This window comes from Urocitellus parryii, chromosome Y (assembly GCF_045843805.1).
Source record: "Urocitellus parryii isolate mUroPar1 chromosome Y, mUroPar1.hap1, whole genome shotgun sequence".
In the NCBI taxonomy this organism is placed as follows: domain Eukaryota; kingdom Metazoa; phylum Chordata; class Mammalia; order Rodentia; family Sciuridae; genus Urocitellus; species Urocitellus parryii.
In genome coordinates, this window is record NC_135548.1 from 5,898,216 (window position 1) to 5,912,984 (window position 14,769).

The following is a 14,769-nucleotide window of genomic DNA, read 5'->3' on the forward strand; positions in this document are numbered from 1 at the left end:
AAAATGGTCTCATACTGGGAAGATTTGTTTAAAACTTTGTTTTGCACAAAATAACTCACTTTTTTTCCTGAAAACATAGGAGTTCTGATCATGTGTATGTTCAAGATAGAAAATCCTGAGGAAAAAAAATAGAAATGGGGCAGAAAAGAAATTGGTTAGTAGTAGTAAGCAACTCCAAATGCTTTCACTCCAAATTTGTGTTCTCAATGGCAGAATAGACTTTTGGAAGACAAAAGATAAATATGGAAATACATTAACTTTGAATAACTTTATATCAGCCACATATTAGGAAGACCAATTACCATTTTGTCTCAAGGACACTTTCCCAGTAGATCAACTCTTTCAAAATTACTAAAGAGTGTTCATTCATAACAGAATCATGAACACATGGTAGAATATACATTACATTAATGATAATTTTAATCTTAGTATTTTAGCTCTTTCTTTTCCCAGAATTTTTTTTAAAATTCAAACTTTTAATTTGCAGAAGTTTAGTCATTCTTTATCAATTTTTTAGATTCCATTTGGTAAGGGAATCAGTATTGAAATACTATTAAGAAAAGGAGAAAGAGATATAGCTTATGGTTATTAGATTTGGGGTGTTTTAATCATGGAATAATTTTACTTATTAGTGTAAGATTTGATATGTGACTTTAGCTGTATGAATATATAATTAAACTACAAACATTTTGCATTCATTTTGTGATGTAATTTAAAAATATTTAAAATTATATTAAAGTTCTGCTTTGCTGTTTAATGAAAAGTTTTAACAGAGGGAAAAAAAAAACATTTTGACGTTTCCACCTTATGGAAAATTTCAGGAGGTTAAATAACAAACCAGCTTTATGTGAAAGGATAGTGATCTTAAGATTGTATTATCAAATCAAAAGAGAAAGTTAAAAAGAAATATCTCTTGTATACTCCTATTTGTGGGAAAGGCAGAAATACTACACATGTGTGCATGTACACATGTGTGCATGTGTGCGCGCACACACATTTTTCTTTATTATGTGAACCTCAGGTAGATGTTGATAAACCCAGCCAAACTCCCTCTTAAGATAAGGAGCCATCCCATCAAAAGTTATAAAAAGTACATTTCTATTTTATGTAAATACTAGGTTTTGTATTTGGCCTGGCCATATTTTAATGTTTTAAAGTTGCTTGGAATGCCTCCCTGTGCCTTGAACTCAACCATGCCTGGCTTTTCCTGACCAGGTAACAACCCTCTCTGAAAATTTAGTGGTGTTTTATAAATTCTGATATTGATATCTGAATTTATTTCCTAACTTGAAATGTTGAGCCATGTAGACCAGTAACCAACTATCTGCTTTGGTGTTATGCTTATCAAAGTCCTGTTAGCTGTAAGTTCTGAAGACAAAACTACCTTTGCAACTTTTTGTGCTACAAAACCTCTTTCCTGAAGCTTGAGAGGCTGATCTCTAGCCAGTATTGGGAGAGACAGCTGCTGATCTGCTGTCTTTGTGAACACAAACAGAAGCTTGCTTTAATTTGACTTAAAAATGGAGTTTGTAATCTTTTCTTTGCATTGGGGTTCAACAAGGTACAAGAACCAGCAGCAGTTGGTGCTTCTTGAGAAGGGAAAGGCACCTAACAGAAGAACCTGGTGGGAGATTTAACATTCCAGTTATTCCTTTTTGTGCCATTTTAAGGCTCAGGGTCTTACACTTTATTCAAAGTAAAATAATAATAATAATAATAATAATAATAATAATAATAATAATAATAAAATAAAAAAGTTGTGTTTCGCTTTAACACAACTGACTTTGCTGTGCTTTGAGGTTGAAACACTATCCCCTTCGCAGCCATTAGGTTGGGTTGTCTGGACCCAGGGAAGTCACATGTTTGTTTTTATTTTGCAAGACTTTTGGCAGGAGCATGTCATATGAGTATCTTGGATGAATTCAATGAAGAAAAGGTGAAAGAAAAAAAAGTTCTACAAGAAGTAATTTGAGTATCCACCATGTAGGGTGCAATTGGTGCCCCCTTTGCAGACTGAGGGAGATTTCGGTGCCTTGCTTTTACTTGGCTATCCACTGCAGATTCAAAAATTCATGTGAGGTGAATCACATGTGCTTTTTCATGTCTGTGGTGGACAGGATACTCTCAGGTTTCTGAAAGAAGGAAACAAAGCTCAGTGAAATGTTTGAGAGTGCTTTATAAAAAAAAGTTTTATTTCTAGTGTTTGTGTGTATAAGAGCACTTATATCCAAATTTATGACTGCATGTGACTTTGTTCTTACCAATTGTTTACAATTTTATTTACTTTATAAACAAAACACGTTTGAGGAATAATTATAAATTTTGTTTTGTTATCTCTGTTTGAAGATAAGAAAGACAAGGAGACACATGCTGAGTGGCTTTGCCTTAAGTGCTGTAACCTACACCTGTGGCTATGCCTACCCTTGTAAACCTCTGAAACCTCCCTGGTAACAGTCCTTGAAGTTATCTGCTTCATAGGGAAGTGTTAGGTACTAAATGAGCAGTTATATGAAGAATGGTAGCTATTTTGATGTTATTATTTCCTCATTTATTCTTACTTAAATACTTAAGCCAGTATTTGCAGGCCACAAATTATTTTTCCACACATTTTTATTGGTACATTATATTTATACATAATGATGGGATTTGTTGTTATGTATTTGCACATTCACACAATATAACAATAGCATTTTGTCAATATCTCTCCCCACCACTTCCCCTCTACCTCCAAACTTTCCACAACCTTGGTCTCTTTCCTTTATAAATTTCACTTTGATTTTAATGAGATCAACTCCCACCTTTCTTTTTTTCGTCTATAGCTTCTGGATCAAGTACATGATCTTTGACCTCTTGAGTTTGACTTACTTTACTTAAAATAATGGTCTCTAGTTCCATCCATTTTAATGCAAATTACATTATTTCTTATTTTTTTATGACTGAATAATTAATGTTGTGTATATATCTGGGCACACTTGGTGCATCCCTGTAGTACCAGCAACTTGGGAGGCTAAGACAGAAGAATCACACATTCTAACCCAGTCTTAGATACTTAGCAAGGCTCTAAGCAATTCTGCAAGACCCTGCCTCTAGTAAAATATTAAAAGAAAGGGCTGGGGATTTTGCTCACCATTAAGTACCCCTGAGTTCAATTTGTGGTACCAAAAAAGAAAGAATAATCATGTATAGAAACTACATTTTCTTGATCCATTCATCCATTGGTGGATATTAGGCTGGTTCCATAGCTTGGTTATTGTATATTGTGCTAGTATAAATATGAGTATGAATGTATCACTATAGTAAGAGGGTTTTAATTCTGCTATTTATACTGAACAGTTGTGTAGCAGGATCATAAGGTGGTTCCATGCCTAGACTTTTGAGGAGCACCTTCATAAAGATTTCTACTAGAAAGGCAATATGTCAATCAATGGAAGGGTAACTGATGTGATACAGCAATTTGTATATGGGGTAAAAGGGGGAGTTCATAATCCACTTGAATCAAACCGTGTAATATGATGTATTAAGAACTATGTAATGTTATGAACGACCAATAAAAAAAAAAGATTTCTAAACATGTATTAATTTGCTATTAAATCAACAGTGTAATTTTTCTCTATATCCTCTTAGCATTTATTATTTTTTGTAGTTGTGATCACTATCATTCTGACTAGTTTGTGGTGAAACCTTGCTGAAATTTTTTGGTTTTCCTTTTTCCTTTTTTTTTTTCACTTTATGGTTGTACATAGTAGTTGGAAACTTCTTGTAGAACTTACACATGCATGGAATTCAATTTCAGAGCATTACCTCTCTTTTATCTACCATCATCGTGTCGCCTCCCATTCTCCATCCTCAGGGTAGTTGATTTGCATTTCCCTAATTGCTAATGATATTGAACATTTTTTCACATGTTTTTTGGTCATTTTTGTTTCTTCTTTTGAGAAATATCTCTTTGATTCATTTGCCCATTTATTAATTGTGTTATTTGATTTTTTGGTGTTAATTTTTTTGAGTTCTTTATATATTATAGATATTAACATTCTGTCAGAAATCTGCTAGGGTAGCTAGCAGATTTTTCTCCCATTTTTTAGGTTCTCTCTTCACTTTCTTCATGGTTTTATTTGGTGTACAGAAGCTTTTAAGTTTAATGACATTTAATTATTTCCTGAACTTTAGAGGTCCTATTGAGGATGTCATTGTGCGTAAAAATTGGAGTAATTTATATGGAAAATTCACTTCTAAATTCCCTTTTATCCAAAAGTAAAATTATTTAAATTTCAAAGTAAAGTATAAGATAAAAGGCAGTTTTTGTTTCATTTCTGCTGAAAATCAGCTGTAAGTAATAGCGGGAACTGCTCCTAGCTAGTCAAAGTACCCCTTTACCCCTGGGGGAAAAATAAAAAAAAGATTCTTACTTTGGGGACAGCATAGACTGTTATAAAGAGTCAACAGATCTAGATACATTGCTTATAAATTTCAAGGCTTTTGATACATAGTTTAATTAAATTTTAAGAAATACCATATGTTATATTGAGAATTATATCACTGTTTTACATTAGAGACAGTATCCTATTTTTTTTTTTTGTCAAACCACAGTGAAGGTGATGCTGAGCAAAATTTTAAAAGATCTGACAAAATAATTAGTGTAAATGATTGTGTATCTAGAAATCAGTGGAATACGTATAAAGAGCCTAAATTCAAAACTTTTTTTACAAGGCATTTATGAGATTTCACTTTTATATATAAAAGGTTGATATTGTATTCAATGTTTATCTTCTTATTTTAGCAGATATCTTAAGAATTTATTAGGTTTGGAAGAAAAAATATTTTTATGTTCAATTAAAAGTTTTTTTTTTTCTTTCTTTCTTGATTTGTATTTTGTTAACTATTATTGCCACTGCTTCAAGGAAAAAAAAAAATATTTTGAAATGGAATGAAATCTAGAATGTCATTTTCATGATAAGTTAAGAGCTTCTTGTTGTCCAGGAAATAATTCTTTGTATTTGTGGAATTTAAGAAAACCTACCCATTTTCAGGAAAGTAGTCATTGCAGGGAGAAAAAAAAATTACCAATAAGTAAATGGAGATATATATATATATATATATGTATATATATATATGATAGATAACATTATATATATATATAGATATAGATAGATGATAGATAACATTATATATATATATAGATATAGATAGATGATAGATAACATTATATATATATATATATATATAGATGATAGATAACATTATATATATATATATATATATAGATGATAGATAACATTATATATATATAGATAGATAGATAGATGGATGATAGATAACATTATATATATAATAGATAGATAGAAAGATACATAGATAGATACATAGATAAAAGAGAAAATATGTGGAAAAATACTACAGTCTCCAAAAGTATGAACTAGAAACTGGGTTTTTGTTAATATTCAACAACATGCCATATAAACATCACAGACTCTGGATTCCTGGGTCAGGACCTTGCTGAGGACTGCTGATGAAGCTGCAGTTCATCTGCTGCTGTGTTTACAGAAGGAGCCACCTGGAGTCACTTCAGGGAGTGGTGGGTGCACTCTGTTTCCTGGATTACTGAGACAAGGAATCTTGTGTCGCTTTAGGCCCAGCAGAGGCACCAGGGAAACAAGCACTATGGGCAATCCTGGCAGACAGGTGACATTGTGGGTTGCATTATTGACTTGAATGAACACACCATGATTTTACACTAAATGGCAAAATCCTGCTGGATGATTCATGTTTCAAGCTGGCTTTCAAGGACTTCAATGTTTGTGATGACGAGTGTGCTCATTTGGTTTATTTTTAAGTTTTTGGTACAGTGAAACTGTGGTTCTGATTCCTGGTGTTGGAGGGTAAGTGAGCTGATGAGCTGGAACTTATAAGTCCCATCGGCACCACATGGACAATTGGACAATTGGTGTTAGGAGCCACAGCAAAAATATTGATACAGGCACCTTTGGATTTTATGACTGCCAGCCAGCAATTCACATTCATATGGTAATTGGACTCATGCTGTTTTAGCTGGGCCCATTTCAGGACTCAGGTTACTCATGTCACTCTTGTAATGGGAGAGTTCCCATTGGTTGGGAAAGGATGGTAGGAGGGTGTTCCGGGGGAAGTGCAGGCCCCCCCGGCTCAGGTAGAACACACGTGGCGGACGCACTTGTTAGGGGACGCACACGGCCTCTCTCTAAATAAAACTTTGTCTCAGTTTGACTGGCTTGTGTTTTTGTGCCCAACCGGGTTGCAAGATTGCAAGCCCGCGTGCACTGACAGCTCAGCAGGGAATCGCTCAGCAGGGGTGCCGCAGGCAGTGCTCTGCGAGCGGCAGGAACGGGGCTCAGCCAGCTCGCTCGGCCCGGGCCGAGAGAAGCCTGCGGCAAATTGGAACAGGCACCATTGTGCTGCTAGCTTTGATTTTGATAAGTTAGAAATGTATTTGATGAGTCTCAGAAAATAAACGTTGGGGCAAAGGATGGAATTCTACAATCCTGGAGGGCTCAGTGTGAATTCCACTGGTTAATGAGCTGCTTGTAGCCTGTTTCTTATTAGTTCACAAAATTGGAATGAGAATCCACCACAAATTAGGCCCTCTGCTGGAAGTTTAGGTGACTAGGAAGAAAAGAACCTGTTCCTCTCTTTATGTAGATTACAATATGCCAGTGATGTTTCTTGCATAACCTCTATTTTTACAGAAATGCTCCGAGAAGCTCCATCTAGAGGCAGACTTCTGTGGGCCATGAGATAGGTCCAGGAGCATAGCTCTGCAGTAAATTTGAGGACCTTGACAAACCAAAGTAATGCTGCTTGTCTTTCAGAGATGTACTTCTATGTGATGGCCAGTGGCCATATGAGCCTGTGTATGTTTAAATTAAAACACACTAATAATTGCGGTTCTCCATCACACTAGCTACATGTCAAGTGCTCAGTGCCTATGGGGGGCTGATGGTGGCTTTCTGTTCTAAGTTAAGTAGCTTTCAGTTGGGAATCATTATAATAAAGCTGCAGAGAACACTTAGTATATCAACCTTTGTCAGTACCAATGAATATTTTTTATTGATCCATCAGATAAGGAATTACTGTATACATTATATGTCTGTTTTATGGTTCCCTAATAACCCCTAGCAGTGGTGCAATAAATAAATATTGATCAAAGAATACCAAAGGAGAGAGCATGTCTCATTGCATTCCCACCACCTGAACATGAATAGTTGCTCTGAATGCTTGCTAAGTGGATAGACAAGAAGCACTATTTCATGCCCAATTAGATGCAAGGTTCAAAGCAGATTCTATGCTATCAGGATCATGACTACTGTGGAACAACTGCGGAGACTTCCTTCTCTAGGTTTTGTTTTGTTTGCACTAAACATTGGATCTTTTCCCGCCACAGTATTATCTTGGGTGTGAAAATAGCAATGGAAATCACTGAATCTGTACCTGTGTGGACACATGCACTCTTCTCTTTTGTGACTATTTATGGTATCACTTATCTGAAGTGTCACTTCACAATACATATAAAGAGACTGTAGACTGTAAATTCCCTCCCCCTGACTCCTGCAGATTCTGATCCTTGTTCTTGTTCCTCCAGGTCCTTGGTTTGTTGCCTCCTTCTGTCTGAGAGCCTCAGTGCTGAAGATGCATTGCTACCAGACATTTTCCAGTACATCTCATACATGGCTGGACTCTGAACTTCAGCTGGTTCCCAAATAATGAACTACTCAATGGAATTTATCTGATGGACTCACTCTCATAGAATTTGAACTCTGTTAGGGTGGAGCTGAGGATGGGAGGGAGGTTTGACAGAGTTAAATGTGCATGTCCTTCAGTCTTCAAGTTACATTCTTATTTTCTACCTTAATCAGATTTCTATCACTGTGACAGTGAAACTGGAATGTTTACACTTCTGCTAGCAGGTGGGGTCTGCATAAGCTGCAGGTCTCTAAGCTGAGAAGTGTTGCATTTCTTAATGGTGGCATGTCTTCCTATGACCCCAGCAGCACAGTGTCCATTTCTACTGCTTTATGCATTCTTCTCTTCTGAATTGAACAATTAAATCCACAGACAAGGATGAGTGAGGGTAAGAGTAGGATTTATTGAAGAATAGAAACAGAAAAAGTTTTCTCCATTTGTGAGAGGGAAACCGGTGCTAGTGTAGGGGAGTATACAACATTTGGGCAATGCTGTTGTTCCATACTTATGCCATTTAGGTTTTGAAAAAAAATATCAATTCTGCTGATCCAAACTTATGGAAAATAGTTAGGAAACATACTAATGCTATTGCTTAGACCTAAATTCTATTCACATGTTCCTTACTTCCATTTTCTCTTGACCTCTTCTCTTGGCAAGAGGTTGAGGTAGTGAATCCAATTGGCTCAGTAGAAGTGGCAAGGCATGCTGATGTTCTGTATCTGTAGCCCTGCCTAAAGCAGGGGTCTGCACTGGCCCAGGTGGAATTGGTTTTTGCTGAGATGATAGGTAAGTGTAGCCTGGCTCTCTTGCAGGGATGGCCCACTGTGCCTCATGCCCACACTCACTAACGGTGTCCAACTTACCTGGGGATGCCATTCTATCACTCCAATTCCACTGCTAGGCTGCAACTTCTCTGTAGGGATCATGGATCTAAGAGCACAGCTTGGTGGCTGGGGACCCATTTCAATTGTCACCTTATATAAATGGCATAGATGGAGTACAGACTAAGAGATGAAAGATGGTGGAATGGAAGAAAGCTGTATTTCAGGCTTTGATGTGCCTCAGGACCAAAGTAGTGATGTACAACTTCTCAGCATGGTCTGTGAAGGAAGAGTGTCACAGCATTTCATATTAGACAGTCAAGTGGCTTAAGGACTCAGAAATTTTTGTACAATAAACAAAAATGAGGGATTATATCATTGATGGCCTGGCTGCCCTATGAGTGCCTCTGGTGCTAATTCACCACAAACATCAGAAGGGTGAAAAGATTTTGGGTTCAAAAAGCCTGAGATGATAAAAATACTCCCTGATCTTATCTGATTCAGAGACTTCAGTGTAGCTGGAGCTTGAAAAATATGCTCTATATCTCATCTGGCCTCTGGGAACTGAATTAGGAGCCATCTACGGGTGAGATTACTGCCCTGGTGACTAGGTATCTTGGGATATCAGAAGAAAAAATAAGACCACAGCTGCAATATCTCAGCCAACACATATACAGTGACCAAGGAGTAGCCGATTGAGTGAAATAGGCACAGAGTGGACTTTACCCTGTGTGATTCAAGTAAGAAGTGCAAAGGGGAGCACAACTCACTTGTCCTTTGTGTCTGGTGGCTTATGTGACCATCTGAAGTAGGTTAGCATTCTGAACTGGTAGGTTGAACACCTCAGGGGCTAAACTCATCAAGTGTATATTCACCATCCTTCAGAACTAATGGGATTATATAACCACTGCCCCCCCTCTTTAATGCTAATTCAGTCATTACTACTATGAATGATATAGTTGACACCTGTGGTTTTCTTACTAAAGCCAGGTCTAGTTTATGGTAATTGTTTTCATTGTTGACAACTGATGAATCCAGCATTCTGGTTTATTGGTGGTAATTAATGTTCCAGAACTCTCCATTTACACAGCTGGTAGAAATTCTCAAGAAACTTTGGATGAACAGTGACAGAGAAATAAGTTCAAATTGTTATGGCAGAGGAGGAAAAGAATTTAGGGAGAATGATTTAAAAAAGTAAGAAGTCCAGGGGCAGATGGCCTGAGGCAAAGCTGCATCTGATTGCTGTTGAGATCAGCAGGAGTGATCTCTCTTGATCTGCTTGCTGACTTCTGATTGGGTGTCATTTTTTTTTTTTTTTTTTTTTTTTTTTTTTTAGCGATATGCTTTCATGATGACAGAATGGACACTACCTCCCTCTGCAACCCTCCCTGATGGTTCTACCATGAGTCTGACCTATAGAGCCTGACTGCTCACAGACCACAGTCAATCAGTGTGTCCTGGGTGGATGATTTCTTCTGATTGGCATTATTGATCTTGATAAAATTAATTAAAATAAATATCATATAAAGTACCAGTGAATATTAGTATTATCTTTTGTAGTAAAGAGAAATACACTGTCATTGAAGTTCAAAGCGATACAAGATCATTTAAGATATCAAATATTTGAGAAATTTTTGTCTGTGATATGGTGTTCATAATTCTTTCTGTGCTTGATTTAAAATTTGAGCTAATTTAATTTCATGTTGAATATAAGAATATCTCATGTTAATTTTATTTATATTAGGAATCAAACCCAGTGGTACTCTACCACTAAACTACATCCCCACACTTATTTTTTTTTTTTTATTTTGACAGGATCTCTATAGAATGCCTAGGCTGTCTTGAACTTTATTCTCTCTCCTCAGCCTCCAAAGTAACCGGGATTGCAGGATTAAATATGTGTTACACTTAACCCAGTTGAAATTTTTTGAGGGTTATGATAATTTACCCCAAGGATCCTTTACCACAGAGCCATATCTCCAGTACTTATACTTTTTTATTTTTTTTTTTAATTTTGAGAAATGATCTCACTAAGTTTCTTATGGCCTCACTAAATTGCTGCAGATTATCTTGGAAGTGTAGTTCTCCTATTTTAGCCTCCCAATCACTGGGATTACAGGCATGTGCAACTGTCCCTAGTAAAATGAGAACTTTTACTGATCATTGCACTAAAATATTTTGCAGTCAAAAATATGTTTCATATAGATAGTGAGTTTTCAAAATATTTTATTTTTTTAGTTATACTTGGACACAATATCCTTATTTTATTTATTTTTATGTAGTTCCAAGGATCCAAGCCAGTGCCTCAAATGTGCTAGTTGAGTGTTCTACCACTGAGCCACAATCCAAATCCAAGTTTTCAAAAATATTTAACTTAAATCCAGTTTCATCTGTCTTTACAGGACTAGAGATTGAGCCCAGGCCCTTGAGGGCAATAAAAAGTGCTCCACCTTGCCAGACATGGTGGTGCATGCCTGTAATCCCAGCAGCTCAGGGAGGCTGAAGCAGGAGGATCCCAATTTCAAAGTCCAACCTTAGAAAAAGCAAGGCACCAAGCAACTCAGTGAGACTCTTTCTCTAATTAAAATTCAAAAAAGGTCTGGGGATGTGAGTCAGTGGTGGAATGCCCCTGAGCTCAATCCCCAGTACCAAAAAAAAAAAAAAAAAAAAAGTGCTTCATGCTTCACATCCCTATATATTCAGCACTAAACTTGAATTTTCTATGTATTACTATTTACACTGCAGGTTTTTTCTGAAATACTGGTTCAAGAACTATTTATCATTAGGAACTTCCACAATTCTTTTATTACATGTTGTATTCATTTTGTTTGTTACATACAAACCACTCTATAGAGCTATAAGTTATTGATAAGTTAATTTAGATTTAAATTGAAAATATTTTAAAGAGATGTTATTTACAATCTCAAAAGACATTTTCTAAACTAATTTGTAGAAATAAGATTTGCTACTCATTTCTTAAAACTTTGTCATAATACATTAAATTATGTTTGGCCTGAGGACAACTCCACCTTGAGTCTGGGATCTGCCAATGAAGGTAGTGCTCACCCTACCTAGTGAACACCTAGTGCAGAGGACACTCCTAACACTGCCGAGTCTCAGAAATGGCAGTACTGAGCCTGTGAATTGCAGAATACTAGTAATGGAGTTCTGTGTGACCTGGGAAGCTGTTTTCAGCCTCATTGTTGCTCTGCATCAGCACTGCCCTGCCACGTTGGAGGCATAAGTGCTGTGAAGGTATTCCAGTACTGAAGCAAGTAAGTGGGTCATCTCATTGAGGACAGCCACTTTCTATCCTCACTGAGAACCCACCTGTTTGTTCCTTTAGACTTACAGCTCCCTCACTGGTACCCCTCAGTTGTTTTCCATTTTAAAACTTTTATTGTGGTTAAAATATACATGATGTAAAATGTGCCATGTTAATTTTTTTTAAAATAATTTTTTAGTTGTAGATTAACACAATACCTTTATTTTTCTGAATGTGGTGCTGAGGATCGAACCCAGGACCTTGAACATTCTATGTGAGTGTTCTATAACTGAGTCACAACCCCATACCTCAATTTTTTTAAACAAAATCTTTTTTTATTCAATATCAATACTGTCTGATTCACAGAATATTTTAGGAATATTGATATCCCTGAATATATGAGTTTAACTCATTTAAGAAAAATTTTACCATACTTATTTCCAATATTGTAGAAGATTACATGCTGACCAAGTGATAGAAATTGTTTCAGGTCTTTGGTAAAACCATTATAGAATCAAAGAATCCCTGTAATGAATAGAACATTAACAAATAATTCAGGTCTAATTGGTTTCGGTTATCTATTTTGGGCTTGTATTTCTTCGATAATGGAGATATATTCATTTCTTTTTTAGATTATTTTAATGGTTATTAAAACATAATCATGGGCTGGGGTTGTGGCTCAATGTAGAGTTACTGCCTACCATGTGCGAGGCACTGGAATTGTTTCTTTGTACTACATGTAAATAAATGAATAAAGTAAACATCAATCAACAACTAATGTTGAGTTGACCTGCAATAAGATAACAAATAACCCAATCAATAAATGGGCCAAGGACCTGAACAGACACTTCTCAGAGGAGGACAAACAATCAATCAACAAGTACATGAAAAAATGCTCACCATCGCTAGCAGTCACAGAAATGCAAATCAAAACTACCCTAAGATACCATCTCACTCCAGTAAGACTGGCAGCCATTAGGAAGTCAAACAACAATAAGTGCTGGAGAGGATGTGGGGAAAAGGGCACTCTTGTTCATTGCTGGTGGGACTGCAAATTGGTGCATCCAATCTGGAAAGCAGTATGGAGATTTCTCGGAAAGCTGGGAATGGAACCACCATTTGACCCAGCTATTCCCCTTCTTGGTCTATTCCCTAAAGCCTTAACAAGAGCATGCTACAGGGACACTGCTACATCGATGTTCATAGCAGCTCAATTCACGATAGCAAGACTGTGGAACCAGCCTAGATGGCCTTCAATAGATAAATGGATAAAAAAAATGTGGCATTTATATACTATGGAGTATTATTCTGCATTAAAAAATGACAAAATCATAGAATTTGGAGGGAAATGGATGGCATTAGAGCAGATTATGCTAAGTGAAGCTAGTCAATATTTAAAAAACAAATACCAAATGACTCCTTTGATATAAGGGGAGTAAACAAGGACAGGGTAGGGACGAAGAGCTTGAGAAGATTTACATTAAACAGGGATGAGAGGTGGGAGGGAAAGGGAGTGAGAAGGGAAATTGCATGGAAATGGAAGGCGATCCTCAGGGTTATACAAAATGTCATATAAGAGGAAAGGAGGGGTAAGACAAGTTAATACAAATGGAAGAAATTATTTACAGTAGAAGGGGTAGAGAGAGAAAAGGGGAGGGGAGGGGAGGGGAGAGGGGATAGTAGAGAATAGGACAGACAGCAGAATACATCAGACACTAGAAAGGCAATATGTCAATCAATGGAAGGGTAACTGATGTGATACAGCAATCTGTATACGGGGTAAAAGCGGGAGTTCATAATCCACTTGAATCAATCCGTGTAATATGATGTATTAAGAACTATATAATGTTATGAACGATCAATAAAAAAAATCAACAACTAAAAATGTTTATAAATAAAACACTTAATAATATACTTATTAGTTTCATTCCATGATACTATATGTAAAAAAAAAGACTATTCCATTAATTTTAACAGCTCAAATATCAGGAGGATTCTTCTTTAGTTATGGGAATTTTGATTTTTACAATAACAGCTCAATTATTTAGTTAAAGTGCATGAAAATATGTAATGTATATATGACTTCATTTTCAGACTTAATACTTTCTTAAATTGCCAACTTTTAATATTGTTTTATTTTATTTAAGTGTAATTTACAGAGCTCTAAACAAAGTCGGAACCTGACTCAATAAACGGTGTATTTAGAAGGGTCTTTTAGGTTTTTCTTCTGAAGATATAACACTTTTTAGGACTACATCATGGTATTTAGGCATTTCAGTTTTGTTTTCAACCTGAAATTACTTTATTTCCAGTTTCTTGGTGTAAAACATGAAATATAATAGCAACTATTCTCCTGTAGTAGGTAGGGCAGAAGGAGTTCTGAATTAATATCAGTGTGCAATCATCAGTCCATTTTATACAGACCATGGATGTAGACTCCCATTTACTCATTTAGAGCAAGGAATGTTTTATGTTGGGAAGTAAAAATTATTTATAGGATTAATTCAACAGCCAGTGTTACTCTTGAAGGAAAATATATTAGATTTATTGAAGTCATAGAGTTTCTTATCCAAGGCCCAACTTTTTTTTTAAATTAATTATGGGCTCAACTATCATTGAAAGTCTTCATTGGCCATTATATTTAAAAATAAAGTTATATTACTGCATTTATTTGAGACTTAAATATACACTCTTCAAAAAAAATGAAGAGCATATTTAACACTTGAACAAAGCTTTAACTACTAATTCTTTAACTACTAATCCTTAATATTTTTAATAAATGTTCTTTCTTGGTCTCCATTAGGAAAACATTGTTCAGTCTCTGGACTAGAGCAGTTTTGCAAATTGTTATTTATTTGCAATGATATAGAAATTGAGAGTAAGGACTTGTTTCACATAGAGCTTGACCCAAAGGTGAGAGAGGATTTAGGGAATTCTCTCTGCCAAAGGCTGTATTGAAACACCAGG